Source organism: Notamacropus eugenii, chromosome 1, assembly GCF_028372415.1.
Source record: "Notamacropus eugenii isolate mMacEug1 chromosome 1, mMacEug1.pri_v2, whole genome shotgun sequence".
NCBI lineage: Eukaryota > Metazoa > Chordata > Mammalia > Diprotodontia > Macropodidae > Notamacropus > Notamacropus eugenii.
The window spans coordinates 234,500,902-234,524,831 of record NC_092872.1 but is presented as its reverse complement, the minus strand read 5'-3'; the positions used below and the strand labels follow the sequence as shown (position 1 = coordinate 234,524,831).

The 23,930-nt window shown below is 38.4% G+C and overlaps 1 protein-coding gene across 1 annotated transcript in view; it reads left to right on the top strand.

The window, feature by feature from the left end:
- Positions 1-23,930, top strand: part of LRMDA (leucine rich melanocyte differentiation associated) — a 1,314,096-nt gene that overhangs the window by 386,988 nt on the left and 903,178 nt on the right. The window lies entirely within an intron of this gene.

Here is a 23,930-nt window from a genome sequence, read left to right as displayed (position 1 = left end):
GGGGCAGGAGCATTAGCATTGTTGTTTCAAAGAGAAACTGTTACTATTGACATTCACTCAAAGGCAGGAGGCTCCAAAACAGCCAACGAGTGGAAGTTGGGCAGAGACTCATTGTTTTTGAATCCATGGACTTCAGAGTGCATGGGTTCTAAGGTTTTAGGAGAGATGAGAAAGAAGGAAAGGAAAGAAAAGGAAAGGAAGGAGGAAAGAAAATGAAAAAGGAAAGAAAGGAAAGGAAAAGAATGGAATCTAGCCAATGTACCCCAAGTTAACTGGGTAGCTTCTGGCAACCAAAATTTACCTTCTTTTGGAGAGGAGAAGGAAAGGGAGAGGTCTCTGAGTTACCCAGCTAGCTGGGTCCCCATTTAGGCAACTCAATCTACTCATAGGTTGTGTTCATCCTTTGTTTTGGAAGAAGACCATGTCATCAGAGAGATGATGACATGACTTGCACTTGACTTTGTTTTGAGTGAGGGAGGACTGTGCAGGTCACCAGCCTCACTTCTCCTCCTGAGCCATCTGCTGATATAAGGGAGGGCAAGGTAAAACATAAAGCAGAAGCCCAGGCCAGGAAAGGAACAATTTCATCTGGGATAAAAGGGATCAGAGAAAGTTTTGTGCAAGAAGTGGCCACAGAGATGAGCCTGGGACGAAAAGAGGGACTTCAACAGAGGGAAAGTAGTATGGAGGAATCCACTTTAGGCATGACTGAGGTTGCTCGCTTAAACATGAGAAAACAGGAGGGGACAAAATAGGAAAGGTGCAGCCAGAAGGAAGAGAAGGTTAAGGGAAATCTTAGTTTTCTGAGATTTATTGATGTGCTTTGTTTTTACATTACAAACATTTACAGATTACCCTCACTAAGTGAGCTACCTCTGGCAACAGAGGAAAACAATTCAACCAGATTTACAAAACATTGACCTCATCTGAGAGGGCAGGTGGTAGCATTCGGTGCCTGGAGCTGCCCCCTTCCCCCAAACACTTTACTATTTTTAATTTTAAAAAATTAACAAAAATCTACATTGCTTCTTTTCCCTCCCTTCACCCTATTGCAGGGGTAGAAAAAGAGGAAAAATAAATTCCTTGTAGCAAATAAGCATGGTCAAGAAAAACAAATTTCCTCATTGGCTTTATTCAGTATATACATATACATACATACGTACACACACATACATATATATACATATATACATTCCCATACAATATACATATGCACATATAAATATAATAAACATATATGAGTATATACATATACCCATACAGATGCATATTCACATACACATACCTATACAAATACATACCACATAGACATACATACAACATACATGTGCACATGTGTATACATATACAAACAACATACACGTGTATGTTGTTACATATATAATATACATCCATGCATATATACACATGTATGTTAAATATACAGTATAGATATGCATGTACATGCACAATACATATATAGGTGCAAATATGCACATATACATGTATATGTGTATGTATAAATTTATATATGTGTGTTTATGTCTCATCAAGAAATCTGTCACCTCTATACTATCAGTGGGTGTACAGGATGTTTGGTCATTGATCTTTTGGAATCAATCGTGAGTAGTGATTGCCTAGGTCATACATAATTCTTCCAATTTTCACAGTTATTTGTCCTTACTATATAGTTCTTACTGGATAAGTTATTCTCTCATTTCTGCTTATTTAACTCTATATGAGTTTATAAAAGTCCTCAAAATTGTTCAATTTTTTTATATTGCTTTTCATATAAATAGTTCTGATTCTGCTAACTTTACTCTGTATCAGTTCATATAGGTCTGTCTATATCTTTTTGTTTCTTATAGTGCAGTCACATCCCATCACATTCAGATACCATAACTTATTCATGCATTTCTGAATTGATAGGCATCCCTTTAGTTTCCAGGTTTTTGCTATCACAAAAAGGGCTGTGGAAGTGAATAATAAATGGTAAGGCTATATATGAAGGTCCATAGGAGCCAGGTTTTGAAGGGCCTTAGATGCCAAGATTTTCAGTTTATTCAGCCAAAAATTAGAAATCACTGTGTGTGTATGTGTGTGTATGTGTTGTTGTAGTAGTGGTGGTGGTAGTGGTGATGGTGGTGGTGGTAGTAGTAGTAGTAGTAGATTACCATGATAGGAGAGGGAAGATAACCAGTATCATGAAGGATGGAATGGAGAAGAGTGAAATTGTTAGGCGACTACACCAGTAACTATTAAGACTAGTTAGTTGAAAAGAAATGAGGGTCTGAATTGGACAGTTACTGGTGGGAATGAAAATGAAAGTGATAGATCTGGAATGATACTGTTGAAAAAGAACCAATAGAATTTGGCAACTTATTTGATATGGGCTATAGGTGATAAGAGAGATAAGGATGATTTCCAGATTCTGAGCCTTTTGTCATGGAAAGATGGTGGTGCCACTGACCAAAAGAGATTGGGAGGAGGAACAGGTTTTGATGAGAACATGAAGAGTTCAGTCTTGAGTTTGGGCTTTCGATCTAGAGGTATGCTGGAGCCTGCTCATACTGAATCACAACAACCAATTTTCAACTTTTTAGTGTCAGTATTTACATCTTAGAAATGGGCAAATGCTACTACAGATCAGAGCTTGCTTTGTTTTTGATCGTCTCTGCCTAAGAAAGTGATGGACAAAATGTTAATCATGTTAATCATCAACTTAAAATTGTGTCATTTTTACAATGTTTTATTCCTGGAGAGCCAGTTGATAAAACATTTACCAGTACATGGCTGGTTATCATTGGGATATTCAGGTACATATGTCTAATAGAAAGTATCTGATACTTTGGAAAGAGATTGGGGAAGGGTTGATAAATGGATTTGGGAGTCACCTGCATAAAGCACTTGGAAATAGAACTCTGAGAACCATCTGTGTTTCAGGGCAGAATGAGATTGAAGAGATGTGAAGGGGATATTCCAAGAGGTAGGAGGACAGTCATGACATGATGAGGTCTCAGAATCCAAGAAAGAAAATATAACAAGGGCTGGTCCACTTATTTATGCATCAAAGTCTAGTTTCATTAATCTATTTAAGGGAGTAAAGACAAGGTTTTTCTTGCTGTTTATCTTACTACAGTTGAATTGACTGGAAGAATCACCTGCTTTTTGAGGAATTACAAAGTTGGGGAATGTAAAATTGCTTCTTTTCATGAATGCTGATTATTGGATCCCTATCTTGTGAGGGAACTTTTTTTTTTTTTTTAGAAATAGTCCAAAGAAACCTTTATGACCTGCTGAGTGGGATTACCTAGAAAGATGCCTTGTTCCTGGTACAGCAATTAAGCCTCAGTTTTGAGAGTGGGAGGAGAGTCAGATTTTGCTTTATTATATAGAATTCTCAGGGTTGAAGAACCTTTTCGGAGAAGCACAGGGTTGGGGGGAAAGAAGTTACCCTTGGAATCATTTTGGAGAAATTCTTGGTCAGGTCTGGGTTGGACTAAAATGACCTTTGAAAATCCCTTTCAAAGCTGAGAGTCTTATGGTTCAGTAAAGAAAAAGACAGTTCTACTGCACAGGAAGGAGCCAACAAGTCCTCCCATTGGAGTCTTCTCCTTTAAGAGATGGGGTGGTTAGAAGCTCCCTCTTGGGTCTTAAAAACCATGCTTGGAACTAGAAGATGAGTTCATGTATCCTGTTGTCAGTGAGCAAAAAATCTTTGGAATTCATCAGGAGCCAGTTTGTAGTACATCCATTCCCTTAATTTCAAATCACATTTTAGTCCATCATTCAATAAGCATTTATTAAGGACTTACTACATACCACTGGGCTAAGTGTTAGAGAAAGATATAATATGGCTGCTCTGGCCCTAGCCCTGAGAAAGCGAGGCCAGAACACTGATGTTTGACAAAGAAAGTAAAAAACCACCACTCCCCCAGGAGCAGTTTACATTCTAAGGGAGGAGAAAATTAACTAAAGGATGAAGTGCTTGCCTCTCAATTGTCCTTTCTGAGGTACCTTGGGAGCTCTCATGAAGAGGAACCTTAGCCAAATGTGTTTACCTGATGGTGTCTTTGTGATGAAGTCGGTTGGGACATCCTAGGAATTCTTTGTCATGTATGTTGGTGGCTTTAACATGCAAGGACCCAAGTGTATGGGTACTAGTGAATTAGAATCTGGAATGAGGGAAGAATGGTAGACTTTGGTATCAGTACGAGACGGAGGGGAGCAGTACGTAGGAAGAAAAGAGAGGGCAAATGGAAGAGAAATTCTGGAAACCTTTAATGAAGGAACCTAAACTTTCTAAAATGAAGTGGTGTAAGTAGTTTGAATATTAGTTGGTGGGAAGGTAGAAACAAATTTAGAAATAGAAAGGAGAGAAGCGAAAGGCAACGTATGTACTAAACCTTGTACTCTATAGCACTGGAGAGGAAACTTGGTGTAGTTGATAGAGAATAGTCTTTACTGTTAGAACAGCTTAGATACTGGGTCCCCCTCTGACATATCCTTTCTGTGCGGTCCTGCTTCTAAGGGTTTTGATCAAAATATAACCCTTCAAAGACGGTTTATTTTGAGTTGGAAGGGACCTTGGTGATCAACTGTTCTTACTCCCTCATTTTATTGTTGTGGAAACTGAGACCCAGAGAGGTTGTAATTTGTTCAGGGTCATACAGAGTCTGAATTTGAATCTAAGCCCTCTGATTCCAAATCCATCACTTTCCACTGCACCATCTTTCCGGGGGGAAAAAAGAAACCTTTAAGTTTTACAGCAGAGCACAAAGAAAGCAAAATGAGACCAAATGAAGGAAAACAAATTTTCTTTTTTATTTTATTGTCTATACTCAAAAAAATGTTGTGATGAGTATATTTTCTTCTTGTTGAACTAGCAGTGGATAAATTATCATCTAGCTTGTATAACAAGTCCATTCCTTTTATTTTTTCTCTTTAAAATATATGTAGGGAATTTTTCCTTTAACCCACATATAGGTTGCAGAACTCTTTGTATAAAAAAATCATGCCATTATCATAAACAGCCTCATCTGCCCACTATCTGGGTGGATAGAGGACAATTGGGACCTGGGAATTATGGCAGGAATTTATGCAGACAAAACCAAAGTGGGGCCAGGTGAAATATGTTCCCTTGCCTTAGCTCTGAAACTGACTTTGGGTCGTTGGGCAGGCTTGTATAAAGATGAGGGTGAGATGAGTGTTTGTGTGTTTTTATGAAGAATCCTTAGGTATACATGCAAATATGTTTTTTTTATTGCCACATGCAAACACACACCTTTCTGTGCGTGCATATGTACAAATACATACATAGGCACATCAATAAAAATGAAATTACTTGCAAAAGCACCAAGGATAAAAGACAGCTAATCCTGTAAGTTGGATACAATCAGTGTGCTGCAATATGTAGGTTATTAAAGAGGAAATGGAGTTTAGTCATTAAGCTATCTTAGATGGCTTGATAGAGTATGTATTTCCTGGCACTTTATTATTTATATTTTATTTTCAAATATTTTAAGAAGATAAACCTCTAAATTCACTTCAGCCCTCTGTGTCATCCAATTTCATCACCACTCACTTAGATCCCTAATTAACTTATACTCTCTAGGCCCATTTCTTTGCTTGTATTTCTTTCAAGTCTCTCTAATGCTCTGTGAGTTACACTGGGAAGGAACAATAAGATTTAAGGGAAGAATTAATTTGGAAAGTTAGGAATAGAACAGATAAGGGAAAATGAGAAAAAGCAGCTTAGTATTTTGTCTTGTAAATGGCTTTGCTCTGGTAGACCAAGAAGCCCATTTATTCAAGGAGAAGGAGGAGTGCTAATGAAATAGATCATGAGTACGGCTATTACAGTAATGAATTTTAACACTCACTTTGTTATGTGATATTTTATTTATGAGCTCCTTGATCATTCAGATAAAGACAAGAAGTTTATGGCAGTAGATTATGTCTTGTTTTCATAAACATATTCAGCAGTTTAATAAACATAATTTATTTTTTTCTCCTTAAAAATCAGCAAAATTTATGAGAGATTATCTTAGGGTTAATGAAGTCTAACATTAAGGAAATATTACCCTATAATATTGGAGCCTTCAGTGGTGGAGTTGTAATTGCTTAATGCTTTTTTCTACAGGCTATTTTTATATAGTACATGCTTTGTACCATTAATCCAATTTTTACAAGTTACTCTTAGGCCAATTCATCGGGATGTATATATCCATGTTTATATTTTTCAGTCACTGCTTTCATTAAAAGATGTAGTAAAGAGTGGGAAATTTAATGGAGGAAACGGGAGGAAAAGACAATTATGTGTATTTCCTCGCAGAAAGGTGTGAGGCACGTATTACCACTGCATTCTGCATTCTTACCAATTCCCCTCATAGCTATCTCCTTCATAGGTGAGAATAAAGTGGTTTGTGGACCTTGGAGAAAACTGGCATGTAAATTCCTATTGGAACCCATCAATAGTTAAAATTCAGTCCTACTTCTGCATTTTATCAGAATGTGCTTAAATCATTTGAGAGTAGCCTATGTCAAGCTGGTGTATCCTCTCCAGATAGTTGGGTGCCCCAGTCCTCACCATAGATTGGGGCCCAAATGATAGAGAGCTAACACAAAATGTAGCTCCCAGAAATCATTGTGAATTCAAGGTATGTGCATGTGACAGCTTATTTAAAATGGGCTTGGTTGTATTGAGCTACATACTTTTAATGAACTCATGATGTTGAGGAGGTATCAGTATTCAAATAGTGGTGGAAGATCCAGTATAATTTGACAAATATTTATTAAATACTTATTATATGAAAGGCACTGGGGATAATAAAAAAGTGGGAAAAAACCCTAATCTCTTCCCTCAAGGGTCTTGCATTCTACTTGGAGTAAGAATGTCCTCTCCTTCTCTCATTCTTCTTTTCTTAGCAAAAAGCATTTTTTTTTTCTATTTTGCACTCTCTCCACCTTCCTCCCCATTGAGATAGTACTTAAAGAAAACTGCCCAGGCTAGGGAGATGAAAATTTGTGGTTCTTTGGTTTATCAAGCCTTTTGCCACTTGGCTCTCATGTTCTGTCAGAATTTCCCAAACCATCCAGCCAATGTCTATCTCTGGATCATTTAGCTGCTCATTAATGCCCTAATCATCATTTCCCAAATTCCTTTGGCCACAGAACATTTTAGAACTCAAAATATAGAGATGGAACCTACAAATACTCATCCAGAATATAGAGCAGTGAGGACCAGTCTTGGGATAAGGTGAAGGGGGGCTGGAGATAATTTTGAAGGAAATTAAAAGAAGAGTTGCTTTTATAACAAAAAAATTCTGAATGTAATTAAAAATGACTTTTTACCCACATATAACAATCTTTGATATTTAAGATGGAAAATATTGCTAATATTAGCATTTTTCACGAGATCCCTATTTTCTAGTTGAGCAAAGCCATAGTTCTATGGAATATAAGAAACCTTTCCCAGTTCTCCTTTATCTTAGTTCCTTCTTTCTGAAATTATCTCCAATTTAGCCTCTCCATATCATCATTGTACAAAGTTCTGTGTATATTTCTCTCCCAATAGATTATTAACTCCTTGAGATGCGGGATTGATTCTCCCCCCCCCCCTTTCCTTCTATTTCCAGTACTTAACACATAGTAGGCTTTTAATAAATGCTTACTGACTTGCTTTGGCTTAGAAAATGCAGCCTTACAACTGATGTATGTGTAATGGGCTACAAGAGCTAGAAGAAAGATTAGGAAAAGTACAGGTTTTGTCTGGGAAAGGTGATAAAAGACATTTGCCTCTGATGTGGTTTTGGGAGGTAACTGTGGGTTCTCTTTATCTAGACCATGCCTGCTCTCCATAACCATAGATAAATAGGAATTGGCTTGTTGGTAATGTTGATTCTATAATAGGTACTTACTTTATGGAGAGAACATTTCTGGCAGGTGAGTTTGGGGTGAGGAATCGCTAGTCTGTTATTCATTCTCATTCATCTTTTTCATTCATTCAAAAATTTTTCTTATATACTTATAATTTGGTCAGCCCTATCCTATGGGGTGATAGCATACAAAATGTTATTAGCTTATTAGAGAGTTTATCACACTATTTGTAAATTGGGAATGATGAGAAGTTGAGAGATGTGCCTGAAAATGTGGAAAGGAGAGATGTGCCTGAAAATCACCCAAGTCAGCAGGGTGTGCCCAAGAATACTCATGATCTTGTTACCCATGTTTATTTGGCATTGCTTATTTGAATCCAACGAAGAGAAATGTTTCAAAAAGGAGATGTGTTGTTTGGACAAAACAGTAGCATGGAGACCTAAGGGGTGCCCATTCTTCTCCCCATTCTTGTCTTTTAGAATTGGTTCCAAATGATGAAACTACCACTTTTTCTCCTGTAAATAGAAATGAGCACCTTTGACCATTTGAGGCAGGTGGTGAGATATATTTAATAACCATGTACCTGATGTACCTCATAAAACACCAGATGCTTATTATTTTAATAAGTGAGCAAGGTGAGGCTACAAGTTGAGATCAGGGATAGTTTGGCAAAGTCCCACCCCCCACCCTGTGCTTACCAAAAAAAAAAAAAAAAAAAGCCTTACAAACTCATTCTACCCATTTTCACCTGTGTGTAGACAAAGTTGCTCCCATTCTTTCAAGCTATAAGGATACCTTTTTGTATTAGTATGGCCTGAAAGAAGAAAAATGATAGAAAGGCATTGGACTTAGAGTCAAAAGTACTGACTCAAGTTCTAGCTCTGAAACTCACTGGCTTTATGATTTTTGGAAACTCCTTTTTTGGAAATAACTGAGTAGTTCTTTAGTCTCACTTTTTTCATCACTAAAATGAGAAGGAGAATACTAGCAACTACCTCTCAGACCATTTTTTGTGCATGAGGAAAGTGTTTTGTGAAGTACTTTACAAATGTGAGATATTTGTCGTTCTTCTTACTTGCAAGAGGAGACCGAGGAGCCGAGGAGAGTGGAGGTCCATCTACATTCTAGCCAACCAGCCAGGCTGTGTGCATGTTTCCCTTCCTGTGGAATTTCTCTTTGTTACCTTACTTACATTCTGTGAACCTAGGGAGAGTGGAATGTCAGGCAGAATACTGAGAGGATAGGATGGTTCAGATGCTTTAGTTTTCTGATTAACTAATAGTTAGAAACCTTTTCTCTAACCCTTATTAATTTTAGAGATATTTCTAAAACGTACCAGTTTCCTGCCTTATTAAATATAGCATGCAAATATGTTTAATTGTTGATGATTAAATCTTTGTCAGATTCTCAGTCATTCTGATCATCTGTTCTCATGGTCCTTTGGGAACAGAAGGTATAACAAATTTGACAGAATGTGTACAGAATCTAATACACTTCACTTTTTGTTTTTCCCATCAATTCTGGTAATCATTTGGTTTTTTTCTACCAGATTGCTCATTTTGTATAAAATTGGAATGTAGGAGATAAATTTTGATTAGTTGAGTGTTTAGATTTAATTGAGTTCTAATGAAACAAAATTCTAACAACTGTAGATCTTGCCATCTTCAGAGATGCCTCCTTTCTCCTTACTTAGACTAGAGGTTTCTTAGATGTAGACCCTTCTCATTCTAATTTTCTTAATATTATGTGCATTGCTATGTTTACTGGGGATAGGTCATTCAGTAATTAGATAATGATAAGGGGCTATTTTATTTTGGTAGTGATAGGACCTGACACCAATCAATTGGTTACTAAATGCTTCTCAGTTGAATGACAGAGTCCTACAGGAGGAATTTTTGCATTTGGAACAAGTGTCTTAAAACTGCACTCAAGGAAGGGTGGAGGCGGCAAGATTCTTCTCCATAGAAGGTAGACTGGGACACTGGCACAAGGATGGTATTGGAAAGGCCTCAGTGGTGGATAGGGGGATGGGAGTAGAACAGGGCACACATGATGAGCTCACCTGCCCAGGTACCAGATTGGTACCTTCCTCTTTTAACTAATTATTTTTGCCCATCATGTGCTAACCTAGTTTACTATTTTTACTGTTGTCCAAGGACTGAAAATGTTAGCTACAGCCTTTGCATTTGGCGCCCTGAATGAAGCCCCGCATGCCTCACCAGAGCATTAGATTTAGTCAGGAAGTCCTTAGTTCAAATCCTACTCTAAACACTTGTAACCTTTGTCAAGTCCCTTCAATTCTGTCAGCCTCAGTTTCCTCACCTGTAAAGTGGGGATAACTATGCCTCTCTCCAGGCTTCTTGTGAGATTCAAATGAGATAATAAAACTTTACAAATGTTAATTTGCTATATAGACACTCTCATCATGATCATTTAATAGCCCTAACTAGTTGCATACACGTTATTGTTCTTGATGATCATCATAGGTCTTGGAATATGAACACTTTGTAAGGAGGGATTGTTTCATTCTCTATACTTATATCCCTAGTGCCTGCCAAATAGTAGACTCTTAATTAACACTCATTAATTAATTAACAGTTCTGGAGTGGGGCTTCCAGAGCCATGAGCAGAACAAGGTACATAGTAGGCCCTTAATTAATATGTATTAATTAATGAACAATTCTGTAATGATGCCTCCAGAGCCATAAGCAGAACAAGGACAGGGACCTAAATAGTGTGACTCTCCATTTGTTTGCTCACAGTGGCTCCTGCTTCTTTGTCCCCTTCTATTCATCCTCCTCTCATTCCCTGGTCAGCATCCCTTTCCCCATCCCTTTTGGGTTATTGATTAAGAATCACAAAATTGTTTCTGTAACCATATTATTAGTGGCTTCCAGGGTGACTGTCATTATGCACAGCTACACACTGTAAATGACTGGGAGAGAGATGGCATTTTCCCACTCAAGTACAAAAGCATTTTAAACTGTGACTGAGTCTGGAATTTTTAATTTAACCCCTCTCTGTAAAGCCCCCATGCACAAATAATGGCAGTTCATTGTAGTGAGTTATTTCTAAGAGCCCAGGTTTAGAGTCCCTTAATTGTCTGTGCTTCTTTCCCCCGCCCTTCCTTGCCCATCAGATGGGGTGCCTACAAAGGCATCGTGCAAAGTTTGGGAGCCACTGGCAGGTAGGTTTGCATTTTTCCAGGTTAATTCACTTGATGAAAAGCCGCTGCGTGTGATGTGTCATATATCAAAGGCAGGGCATCAGTAATCTTTGCTCAAGGGCATGGGTAACAGACAGATAGACGGGAGAATGAGATGGAAAAAAGCAACTCATCCTTTTCTGCTAACACCACGAAGGAGATAAAGGAAGATTTATGAGTCATCTTGGACCACATACCAGCAAGCGGTATACAGTATTTTTCACATGTGCCCAAAATTGGTGGTGGAAGGCAATCTGCTTGTCACTGTGACCATCAGGTGCTTGAGGAAGCAATTGGGTCTTTGGGGGCTTAGGGCTGTGGAGTCAGCATCCGAGAGAGACCCGACTTATTTATTTATTTTGGGGAAAACATCATTGCCATTTCTGAGGAGATGATTTGTAAGTTGAATAAAATAATCTTTGTGTTTAATTATGTTATCTTTGAAATCCAGTGGCAAATATCTAAAATAGATTTGGGTGGGGGCAGGTAGAAGGCATTCAGAGGTTACTCCTTCAGCAAATAAATAAATCCCTTGGAAATAACTCCAGGGAAATAATGTTTCCCCTTTGACAGAGGCATCCTTGCCTCCCCCCTCTCACATGAAAGTGAAAAGGCCAAAGGTAGCGAGGTTTATTATTATTTTCCCCCTCCCACCCCAGCACTGAGCCAGAAACCAGTTATCTAACTAACTGGATGCAAAATATTGGCTTGTATGCCAATTTAATTTCATTAGACTGTGTCCTGTGAGGTCACCTGGAACAGGTTTAGATATAGTGTGTGGGGTTGAGAGCCAAGGTGGCTCTGTTAACTCAACAGCTATTTGAGAGGAAGAAGATCTGAGTTCAAAATGCTGCCTCTGTAGTTCTAAATGAGGATTGGGGGGTGGGGTTAGCAATACTGATGGTTTAAAAGAGAGAGGGCCATTGTTAACATTTTAAAAATGCTTAGAACAGAAGGAAGTTCAGAAGCAGGCACAAACAAGTAGAACAGTTTTGAAAGTATTTTTTAGAATGTATTATATATTAGAAAACAAATAATCTGAAATGAAAATTAATTTTTTCAAATAGAATCCTCTTTTTGTGTTTCACAGTGTGTGTGGGATTATTATTGTTAATTTTTTTGGTGTTTAAGTTTCCAAAATACCCCCCAAAGTAAACAAATAAATAAAAAAGCCAACCAAAATCCTTCCCCATCACTAACTATTTGTGTGTATTCGGGCCAGTTACATCCCCTTTTTGAGTCCCATTTTCCTCAGTTGACCAAGCATTTGTTAAATACTTCTTAGTAAAATATTTCTTCATTATTCATTAAAAATGAAAATGAGGCAGCCCCTTTCCCCAAGGAGCTTGAATTGAATAGGGAGTGAGGTGTAAAAATGAAATATGCCCATAGATGAATAAATACATGATAATTTGAGTAAGAAAAGATCTCTACCAAATGGACTCAGGAAAGACTTATGGAGGAGGTGATACTTGAGTTGAGCCTTGAAGGGAAGAGAAATATTTAGAGAGGTGAAAATGACAAGGGAGTGTATTCCAAACAGGTTATCCAAATATAAGGAGGTAGGAGATGAAGAGTCTGGTTCAAGGAACTGGAAATAATTCAATTTGGCTGCAATTTAAGCACATGAAAGGAAATAAAATGAAATAAGTTAGTAAAGGTAGGTTGGAACCAGATTATGAATGGATTTAAAAGCAAGAGTCTGAGGAGTTTTTTTTAATCCTAGAGGCAATAGGGAGCCATGTAAGGCCTTCGAGCAGGGGAGATGAGGTAGTCCAGGGTCTTAATATTTTTATGTATTATAGACCCCTTTTGCAATATGTAGTAAAGCCCATGAGCCCTTTTTCGTAATAATGTTCATAAGCATATACAGTAAACCAAGAAAATCAGTTGTATTGAGATAGTTATCAAAATAGGTTATTTTTTTTAAAGTTCCTGGACCCCTGGTCGGGAACTCTTGAGACAGAGGGAATAATCTAGGACTATTCTGATGTTATGAGCATGAGTTATTGGGAGAATTAATAGAAAGAGAAAATTTGGAAGAGGAGCAGATCTAAGAGGAAAGATAATGGTCATAGCATTGGCTAGGTAGAGTCTGAGATGACAGTCAGATATCCAAATGGAAGTATACAACAGGGAATTTATTGATGGGGAAATGAAGACATGGCTATAGATTACCACTGAATATTTTTCTATATTTGGGAGTCCTCTTTATCATCATCTAAATAAAATATAAATGTAACAACATATAATGTTTATTGTGTACCAGGCATTGTGCTAAGCTCTTGGCAATTATGATCTCATTTGATCCTCAGAACAATTACCTGGGAAGGTAGGTACTTTTGTTATCCCCATTTTATAGGTAAGGAAAATGAGGTTAAGTGATTTGTCTAGGGTGTCAAAGTTAGGAAGGGTCTGAGACCAGATTTGAACTCAGGTCTTTCTGACTCTACACCCAACACCTAGCCTACCACATAGAGGTAGTAATCTCTGTAAAAGGGGCAGGTTGAGTGAAATAATTTGTAAGATCTTCTCTAGCTCTGTGAATTTATATCCTAAATGATTAGCATTCTTTCTGTTGGACTGTAGGATTTCAGTTAGGTCATGGCTGGATTTGAGAAGATTTACATCAGTGGGTAATTTTAAAAGCATTGTGAATTCCAAAATGTAGTGGCACACACACACACACACACACACACACACAATTTGCAATGGCCTTTTTAGAACATTTCATTTCTCTGGGAGGAACACAATTAGCATTCTGCATGGAAAGACATGATTGATTCTGCACAGTGGTGGTGATATAAGCAAACTTCATTTAGACAGCTGAATGAAATATATAAGAAATAAGAATTTACAGTGCCAAAGTAGTTCATGCACAAAATAAGAAGGAGTGACTCTCCTTCCTTACCCCTTAAAGGCTATGTGCTGCTTATTCTAAATCTTCCTCCCCTCTAAGCCAACTGGGGGTGCCATCTTGTGGCTTATCATTCCATTCTGCCTGGCACCATGTGACAAGGAAAGTCTAATGCCACCTAATCATTGAGTCTTCCCAGGGGAAGCAATAATTCTGCAATCAGACATCCAGGAAGAGCTTTTGGAATTTTATATGTGGCTGTTAATAGAGACCCTGCTGGGGTTTTAGTTTGGGGAGAAAGGAGTTGGAGAATGGTGACTTCTGGGAATCGAGCTATGAAAATGTCCCCCACTGGGGCTTTCTGTTGTTGGTGCTTTCATGACATCTTCCCTTTGAGTGGATTATCCCGGTGATTCAGCACTCATAGCAGAGAGTCTGGGCTACCAGTGCCAGCTGTTCCTAGGCCTCTCTCCATCTATTCATCCACATCTGTTCACTCACAGCCCAGTCTTCACCACAGTGTAACCTGCCTGACACATCTCTTGGTTTTGGAAGCTGTTGGTAGAATAAGCTTTCAGTACCCACTTTCATCTCTTCGTAGCTCTGAAGGTCCCTGAATGTCAGAATGTCCTCTCCTTTCTCTGTTCTTTCAGTTCCTTCCTTTGTACCTGATTTTCCTTCTTTCCAGTTGTTTCATACAATGGGTATTTATCATGTCTAACATTGTGCCCAGGACTATGCTAGTTGCTATGTAGAATCTGATTAGATACCGGTATGTTATGGTAGCTAAAAATCTAATATGAATTTGAGCCTTATTAAGAGGGGCTTCCAGGAATAAGGAGGTGATAATCCCATTTTACTTTGTCCTGGTCCAACCACAGTTTAGGAAGAACATTGGTAAGTGGGAGAATGGCCAGAGGAAGGCTACCAGAATGGTGAGGGGCTTCAGTTTCATGATAGGAAGGTTAGTTGAAAAGACTGGGGATGTCTTCCCTAGAGAAGAGATTATTTGGGGAAGCAGTAGGCATGATAACTATCTTCAAGCGTTTGGAAGGCTGTCGTGAGAAAGATAGACATTAAGTTCAAAAGTGACATTTTGCTATTGTGTCATTAGTAAAAATCAATTAATAATATCTAACACATTGACTTTGATAAATATCTCATTTTCTCCTCACAATAACCATGGGAAGTAGGTGCTATTGTTATTCGTATTTTAACAATGAGAAAATATAGACAATGTTCAAGTTACTTATACAGAGATATTATGAAGGCAGGATGAATGAGATTTGGCATCTCGTTGGATCTGCATGGTAAAGGAGAAAGAAGTGTAAATGTTTACTCTGAAGTGACAAACTTTAGAGTATGAGGCAGAGATAGGAAATAGAGAGGTTGGGAAATAATGGATTTTGAGGAGCTGAAAAGCTCATTTGGGACCTTTTGAGTTTGAGTTACCAATGGGACAGGCAGGTGGAAACACGGAATGCAGTTGGAAATATGGAAGTAGAGCTCTGGGTAGAGCCCTGGGGTACAGATCTGGGACCTCAACTTTTTCGTGGTAACTTATAACAAGGCTGTGCTTGGAGTAAGGTACGTCGGCTCAAGTTACAGGGTATATTATAAGCACTGATCACTAATTGTTCTGGGTGGGTCTATCCTAGGCAGAAATGAAGTGCATTACATGGGACATCTAGGAATGGGTCTGAATATTGACTCTGGAATCTATGAAAATGATAATATGAAAATAGAGTCCCTTATTTGCCCCACTGCCTGACAAAGGTGCAACTTTCCTATGATGTCCTTTCATTTCCTCTCTTTCTATTCCTTTCAATTTTTCTCTTTTTTCTTCTTCCTCGTCTTCCTTCTATTCTTTCTCTATCCACTTTTCCTTCTATTTCTCTTCTTTCTCTTCCACTAATTCACCTTCTTTCTTTGTATTCTTTTTCCTTTTCTCTTATTTCTCCTCCTTTTCATCACCATTCCTTCCTTTTCCTCTTACACATAGTTCTCTTTCTTTTTGAACTTGTCTTCTTACTCCCTCTTTACAGTCATCTAATTTTTGATTGTTGATCAAGAACTAGAAGGACTTCAGAAGCCATCAGGTATAACACTCTCATTTTACATATAAGGAAACTGAAAGCCAGGTAGATTATCAGAGGTGAGATTTGAACTCTGGTCCACTCACTTCAGATCCAATGGTCTTTCCACTGGACCACTGCTATCTCCCAACCATACTGTCCTGTCAGTATCAAACCACAGAGTATTTCCCCAAGGTCTATTCTTTTCTTTAAATGATCCTTAGTCCCTAGTGCAATATAAGACCAGTTTAGAAAAAAATACCAATTGAGCTATGCCTTGGTGTGCCCGATATTCATAGTTACTCTGTGCATTAGATTTCTTTATATGACAGTGGCAAGGAAAGTATTAATTTAAAAAATTAGTTTGAATAATCAAGTTGAGTTCATTTTGAACTGTGAAGAAAATGCTTTTGTTTTGTTTGTGATTACCTTGTCCCCACATCTCTCTTTTTTGGTATGTTGTTCCCCCTCATCAAACATATAATCTTTTCCTCCCTAACTTGGCGGAAGTCTCTAATTCAGAACTGAAATATCAGCAATGATAGAGCATTTATTCCTAGTGCAAGGCAGAGATGATTGATGCTGAGAACCTGTAGGGATGAGGAAAGCTGTTCTGTGAAACACGTTGGATGAGAAAGGTTGTGATTGCAAAAACTGCACTCCAAGATTTGCTCTGGTCTTCATATCATGGCAGGTTGGGAAGCCTCACTATGAGTGGAGTTACTAGAGACACATGCAGTCATCATCCTTATCTGCAGAAGGCTTTACTGTTTCCAGCAAGTTGTGAAAATGAGTAGAAGGAGCTGGATATGATACACCCACTTGGATTGTTACTTATGAGAAAACCTTCCAAATCTGAGAATTATTAAGAAGTGAGAAAATCCCTTAATTGCAACAAGTTCCCTACTGCACAAAGGGACTCTCTGGCAGAGAAAATTGGCAGTGTTCTGATGATCAGATTTAACAGCTGGAAGACTTCTATTCAAACTACTTTTGTAGTAATAAAGCTAATAATTTTTCCACAAACTGCTGTGATAGCCATAATTCTGTTTTGTTAAGATGTCTGTTCTCTATATTTGAATGCAGACGCACATACTTATTTTGGCCCATCATTATTATGAGTATAGGGGGGTTAATGCAATCTTTTTTCTTCATTTTACATTCACCTCTTTCTTTTCTCCTGTCCTCTGTCTCATTTCTATCTTCCCCTCTCTTCTTTCTCCCCTTCCTAGTCTTCCTTCCTTTTATCCTTCCTTCTTTCCTTCCTTCCTTCCTTCCTTCCTTCCTTCCTTCCTTCCTTCCTTCCTTTTTTCCTTCCTTCCTTCCTTCCTTCCTTCCTTCCTTCCTTCCTTCCTTCCTTCCTTCCTTCCTTCTTTCCTTCTTCCATTCCTTCCTCCTTCCTTCCTTTCCTCCCTCTTCTCCTCACTTCTTCTTTTCCTCTGTTTCTCCATCGTTCCCTTCCCCATCCTCCCTGCTTCTTTCTCTCTTTCTCCCTTCTCCCTTTTCTCCTTCTTCCCTTCTTCCTTTCCTCCGTTTTCCCCCATTTCTCCATCCTTCCCTCCCCTTCCTTTCTCCCTTCCTTTCTTCCTCATGTCCATCCCTCATCCTTACTCCTATAACATATTTGTGTCACTACATTTGGAATCTGTTTAGTTAGGAAAAAGAGAAAAGTAATACTGACGTTTGTTTTCTCAGTTGCTCATCATATATATTCTTTGCATTCCGTCATATTACCTTTTCTAGTTCTTAGCACAAAATCTATATGTTGAGTGGACTTTGTAATAAAAGAAGTACACTGGGCTCACCTAGAGGAATCTCAGAGGCAGGAATGAGATGGAGGAGAGAAATGATGACATGAGGGTTGTGGGGACCAGGTTCTGTTTTGAAATGGAAACAACCTAAAGGTCTAACAGTAAGGGAATAGATAAGGAAATGGAGACACATCAAGTAAATATGTATGGTAATACCATTAGTATGATGAATATAAGGAAATTGAGAAAGGCCTTTATGAAGTACGGCAAAGATAAAAAGTGGATTCTGAAGGATGGAATATTGACTCAGTATGCCTGTTGAAAAGGATAAGTTAATGAGAATGGATGGAAGTCAACAGAACAGTGAGAAAAGTGTTGAATTTGACATTAAAGGACCTAAGTTCCATCCGACATCTGCAACTTGCCATATATATGCCACACAAACTCTCTGGGCCTCAGTTTCCTCAAATGTGAAATGAGGAAATTGAGCTAATTGGCTTCCAAGATTCATTCAGATTCTTATTCATAACAGAGAAGCCTGATGAGGACTTAGAAGTAAGTAAAAATTGATATGATATTCTATTAAAATGAATTTAAAATAATCAGTAGGTTTTAATTGAGTATATTATGTTTATTCTTAAGCTTTTAATAAAAAATTTAAAAAACAACCTTTTAGCATTCTAATTAGAGTTTAAAAAGTAACTCCATTGGAGTTTAGAGATGCACCTATGAAATCTCTCTTTGCACACAAGCCCTATGCCATCTTCTTTGTGTAGGAGAAGGATGAGGGAGAAGCTAGAGGAAGAGAGCAAGCTCCATGGAGACATTATTTGCCAGGGTCTGTGGGGAAGTAGCTGGGAGTAATGGTGTGAAGTTAAGCAGAGAGAAATTTAGGCTGGAAAAATCAGGACAAATTTCACAGTGGGGCTACGTCTGATCAAGTGTGTGGATGGAGTCTCCTTGGGGAAGCGATGGAAGTCTCAGTACTGGAGATGCTGGAGACAGAACTTGACAAAGCATGAGAAAATATATCACAGAAAGTAATCCCTGGGGATCAGTGTGGTGACCTTAATAAGTCTCTTTCCTCTTCACCTCCTGATTCAGTGATTCAGCTTAAAATGATCCAATAGCAAAACAATTGGTTAGAAAATGGACACAGTGATACGATGTGTATGACAGCAAAGAGTAGTGTTGGAATTTAGGTCTCTGTGTTTTTTTCTCCAACCTTTTTGGTGTTTCTTCATATTTTGTCTTCCCTGCTCTCTGAGGATTCCTTTGTTGCTACCTCATGAGGTAAATTTTTGATGTGGTTAGGAGATTCTGACACAACATTAGTCAGGCAAGAGTATGGGGGACGTAGTATGAGTTAGAGGTGAAACGAAGAGGTCTTTTGCTAGATTGTCTTGCAACCTAATGTCCAAACAGCAAGTATTTATGGAGCACTGACTTTGGAACTAATGTAGGTAGTACCACATGAGAAGCTAAAACCAGAACTTGTGGCCATCAAGGAGTTTTACAATCCCAACCCTCCTCGTTTTTCCACTGGGCCCTTCACTGAATGGTCAAAGCCAGCATGGACTGAATTTCCATAGAAAGAGTGACATTCTTACGTGCCACAGTAAGACTGTTGGCCGGATAGCTTGAGTCTCCTGTTCTCTGTTAAGTGTGATCGTCTACTTCACTGAGAAAACTAGTAGTTTGATGTTAATGTCCTCTTCCCTCAAATCCACTGCTGTTGCTATGTCAGGATCAGTCAGCTTTGCTTTAGGGATCATTCCATAGGTTTGTACTGATGCTACTGGAAGAGGATGAGGCCAGTGGAATACAAGAAAGTCTAAATTAGGGGCCTGTCCTCAAGGACCCCAAGTCAGAAGAAAAACATTGCCCAAAATCCCTAGTCTCTGGAAGATCATAGGATTTTAGACTTAAAGCTAGAAAGGAACTTTGAGGGCATCTAATCCATCTCCTTTATTTTACAGATGAGGAAACTGAGGCCCAAAAAGGTTAATTGATTTGACTAAGATCTGTCCCACAGATAATAATAGAAGCAGGACTCATACCCATGTCCTCTGACATCAGATCCATTGCTCTTTCCACCATAGTCTAGTGGTGTCAAGGGCTACGATGTACTGGCCATACTCTGGAGTGCCCAAGAACCAGATTAAAATGTAACTGGGAAATACTTAACAAGAAAAATAAAAATATAATAGAACATAGATAATGTTAATATGTGATTTTCTAAGTCAGTATGTGCCAGCAGGGATCCTTATGTAGGATTAAGTGACCCCTTTTCTTTTTGAATTTAGCATTACTGCACCATAACATCTGGATTTTAAAGGTGTGTGCCCATTCACATCTGCAAATAATTGAAAAATAAAGTAAGTTTCCTTAAGCAGATAAGCTGACAGACTGAAGTGTGGAGAGGAATTTATTCTTTTACTATGGCTGCCTTTAGAGTTGGTTTATTTAGTCATATTCCCATTAGTTTTCTATTGCTAATGTTCAATTTATCCTGATATATATATATATATATATATGTCATATATATGTACTCATATATATGTGTATTTTTGAATGCAATTGTTTGCCTGTTGTCTCCCCCATTAGACTGGGAGCTCCTTGAGGGCAGAAACTGTCTCTTGCCTTTCTTTGTATTCCCAGAGCCTTGCTAATAAATTCTTGTTGACTTGACTTGTCTTGGACCTGTTATTTGGAGAGGCATGAGGGCAGACTGGGCCATTCTGACCCTATGGACTGAGCTGTACAAGGATTTAGAGTCAGAAAACTTGGATCCGGATCCTGGCTTTGTTATGAATGACTGAGGACATGTTTGTTAAGTATGACTTGGCCTCAGTTTCCTCATCTATAAAATAACGTTCTTGAACAAGACAATTTTTAAAGGTCCCTTTCAGGGCCAAATCTCTTTATCAAATCATTGCTTTGAAGTGGGGGACTGGATTTAAAAAGGGATTTCTCTTTTGGATAGAAGATCTCTCAGACTGGTGGAACTAGAATGGAAAAAGTCTTTCAAAACGTTCTAAAAGTACCTATTTGACTTTTTCCCACTGCCTTCCATCCCACCAGCTACTCTCTATGCTGTTTCTCAGCTATTCTATATTTATCATATATAATGTATATGTGTCTGTATATGTGTGTATGTATACACATACATACATACACACACACACACAAACACTCACTGATTTAGCTTCCTGTGGTCTTCTTCATTAGACTATAAACTTCTTGAAGGCAAGATCTGCTTTGGATTTTTCTTTGTATCCCTAATGCTTAGCAAGGAGCCTGATAACTATTAAGCCTTTAATCAATGCTTGTTGATTGATTGGCTGATTATACAGTTCCTCTTTGCCTGAGACTAAATTTTAATCTTTGTACCCTTTATAGAGCCTACTGTAGCACCTTGCAGTCTTAGATGCTTAGTTGATATTTGTTGAATAGAGCTAAATTAATTAATTTAGTTGGATTAAAAGATTTAGAGCTGAAAGGGAACTCGGAGACTATCTGGGCATGGGGTTCTTCAGATGATGCCCCCGCACTCCTAGGTTTCAAGGGGTGTGTGAACTTGGATTGGAAAAAAAATACATCTTTATTTTCTAACTTCTAACTGAAATTTAATATTTCCTTCCATAAAAACAAAACCAAACATTCTTCTGAGAAAGGGTTCATAGGATTCACCAGACATTGCCAAAGGGGCAGAAGGAAGAGGTGGGAGGGGCATGATACAAAAGATGAGGAGTCCCTGCTATAGTCCAACACCCTCTTTTTATAGATGAAGAAACTGCAGTCCTCAGAGGAGAAGTGATTTACCTATTTTCCCACAAGTGGAATTTGAAACCAGGCTCCTGAAGGTAAATCCAGGGCTCTTTCCACTCAGCTACATTTATTTCATGTTTCTGAGATGTGTGTGAACTGAAGCCCAAATTCTTGGTTCCCAGGGACCTGCCCCTGAGCCTTTCAGGAATCTTGGAATGTCAAAATGGAAGGGACCTCAGCATCCAACCTAGTTGAAAAGAATCCCCTCTTTAATGAGAAGTGGATATTCCACTTCTGCTTACAGGCCTCCAGTGAGAGGGAGCCCAGAACTATGCCAAGAGACCCATTACACTTTTAGATCAGTGGTCAGGAATATTTTTCTTACATCAAGCCTAATTATTTTCCTTTCTTCTTCCAGTCACTTAGTCTATAAAATTGGGCTTCTCACTGTCCCCAACACACACCCCATTTACTCTGCTACTGGACCTTTGACTATGCTGTATCTCCTTCTTATCTTCTTATCGTGTTTATACCTTTTCAAAGACTACCTTGTCTGCAAGGTATACATAGAATTCCGTTTCCTCTAGGAAGCTTAACTACCTTGACCCACACTGTTCTCTCCCGTCACCGATAATTATTGTTACTAGCACTTCATATCTGTTCTTCACCACATAGAGATCCTTGGTTGATATTTGTGTGACCTTGAACAAGTCACTTTCCTTTTCTGAGCCTTAGTTTCCCTATCTGTAAAATGAGGGGATCAGACTAGATGCAAGGTTCCTCTTAGCTCCAAGTCTGTGATTATGTTTCACAGTTCACAAGTTGGTCTGTCATCCTGGTGAGATCACAGACTATGTGTGAGCCAGAACTCAGCCTTCTGCCCAACGCCTCAAGGAGTACTGCATGTATAATAGTTCCATTTTAAAATATTAATGAAATTGAATTGACAGTTAAGTAAATCAGCTCACCCATCCACTCCTACTTTGGTCTGTAATTTCCAGACCTGCATTTTATCCACACATAACTTTTTAAATAGTTTAAGAAAATGTCTTGACAGTTTTTCCAAACATAACAATAATTTAGCTTACACTTTTTTTTCCTATCGAAAGACAAGTATAATATTTCGAAGTTACTGTTCTTTTTTCCCTTCTTTCATTTCTTACTTCCTCTATGTTCTCTTAATGTCATTTTGGATTCCAAGGGTATAATTTTGAAATTATGAATCCTGTTGGTCTTATGTGTATTTCTCCTTTTGTGTATATGTTTCAAGAACTGTTGATGGGTAAATGTCATTTTTATACTTTTGGATTCATAACTGTTCAATTACATTCAAAAACAATTAATAATATTATGTGTCTTAGAAATCGCTGTCAGGGATCTGGTGAATATGACATATTGTTAGGTATTTCAAGTTGAAGTTTTGTATCCAGGCCAAGTTAGAAAGATGAGAAGCAGACTGTTTTTTATAGACAAGCAGAAGGATATGGTAAATTTATGACAAAGCATATTACCATAATGTAACCAGGCTGGGAAATCTGTGTAGCTTCATAACTCATAAAATAAAACAGTGATCAGTAGCCTATCTCTACCCTAGTATGTGGGTGGTGGTGTTGTATTTTTTTCGCATTGTTTACTTCTGCTCTCAATCTGAAAACAAAAAAATCTGACAAATTGAAGGAGAAAAGATTATCACCAAACAAAAACTGATTGGGGGCACTTTTCCCAGTTTCCTGTGTGTAGCTTTCTCCAGCTCAGATACAGCAGTTGCCTGAGTTCTTGAGCCTAATTGGGATTGAAAGTTCTCCATAAAGGACCATTGTTTTTCAAATAGAACCATCCCTATGGTAGGAAACACTAGGCTCCCAAGGGTGACGTCAGCCCTGGGAAGAAGCCCACTCACTACTTAGCTCCAAGGAGGGAAAAGTGCAGGAATCAGGCTCTTATCAAGTTACTTGGCATATTCCTTCCCTCAAGATTGCATCAAAAATGATTAGAACTCAACTTTTCTGTCTGAAAAATGGGACTATTAATGACATGTGCTTTCTCCTTAGAATATCTCTAGGACACCAGTGGTTTATATCTTGGGGACCTTCCAGGTGAAGAAAACACCTTGTGGTCCTGATGAGCAAGTAATCTAATTAGTACTTTTATTCTGAGGGAACCCCTTGGGCTCATCCCATAAGATATATCACCTTGACTCCCATGTTGATATGGCTGTGTCAGAAAGCAACAGTTTGGTTACTACTATGGAGATTCCAAAGGGACATTTTGATATTTCCTCTCATTGTTGATCTTTCCATGACTGCATTCTAAGCAACATTGTCTTTGGATGGCAGAGAGGCACCCCTGATATCAATGTGATATGCATGGATTCTTCCATCCATGTGAAGGAGTGGGGCTGGGGAGGCTTTATA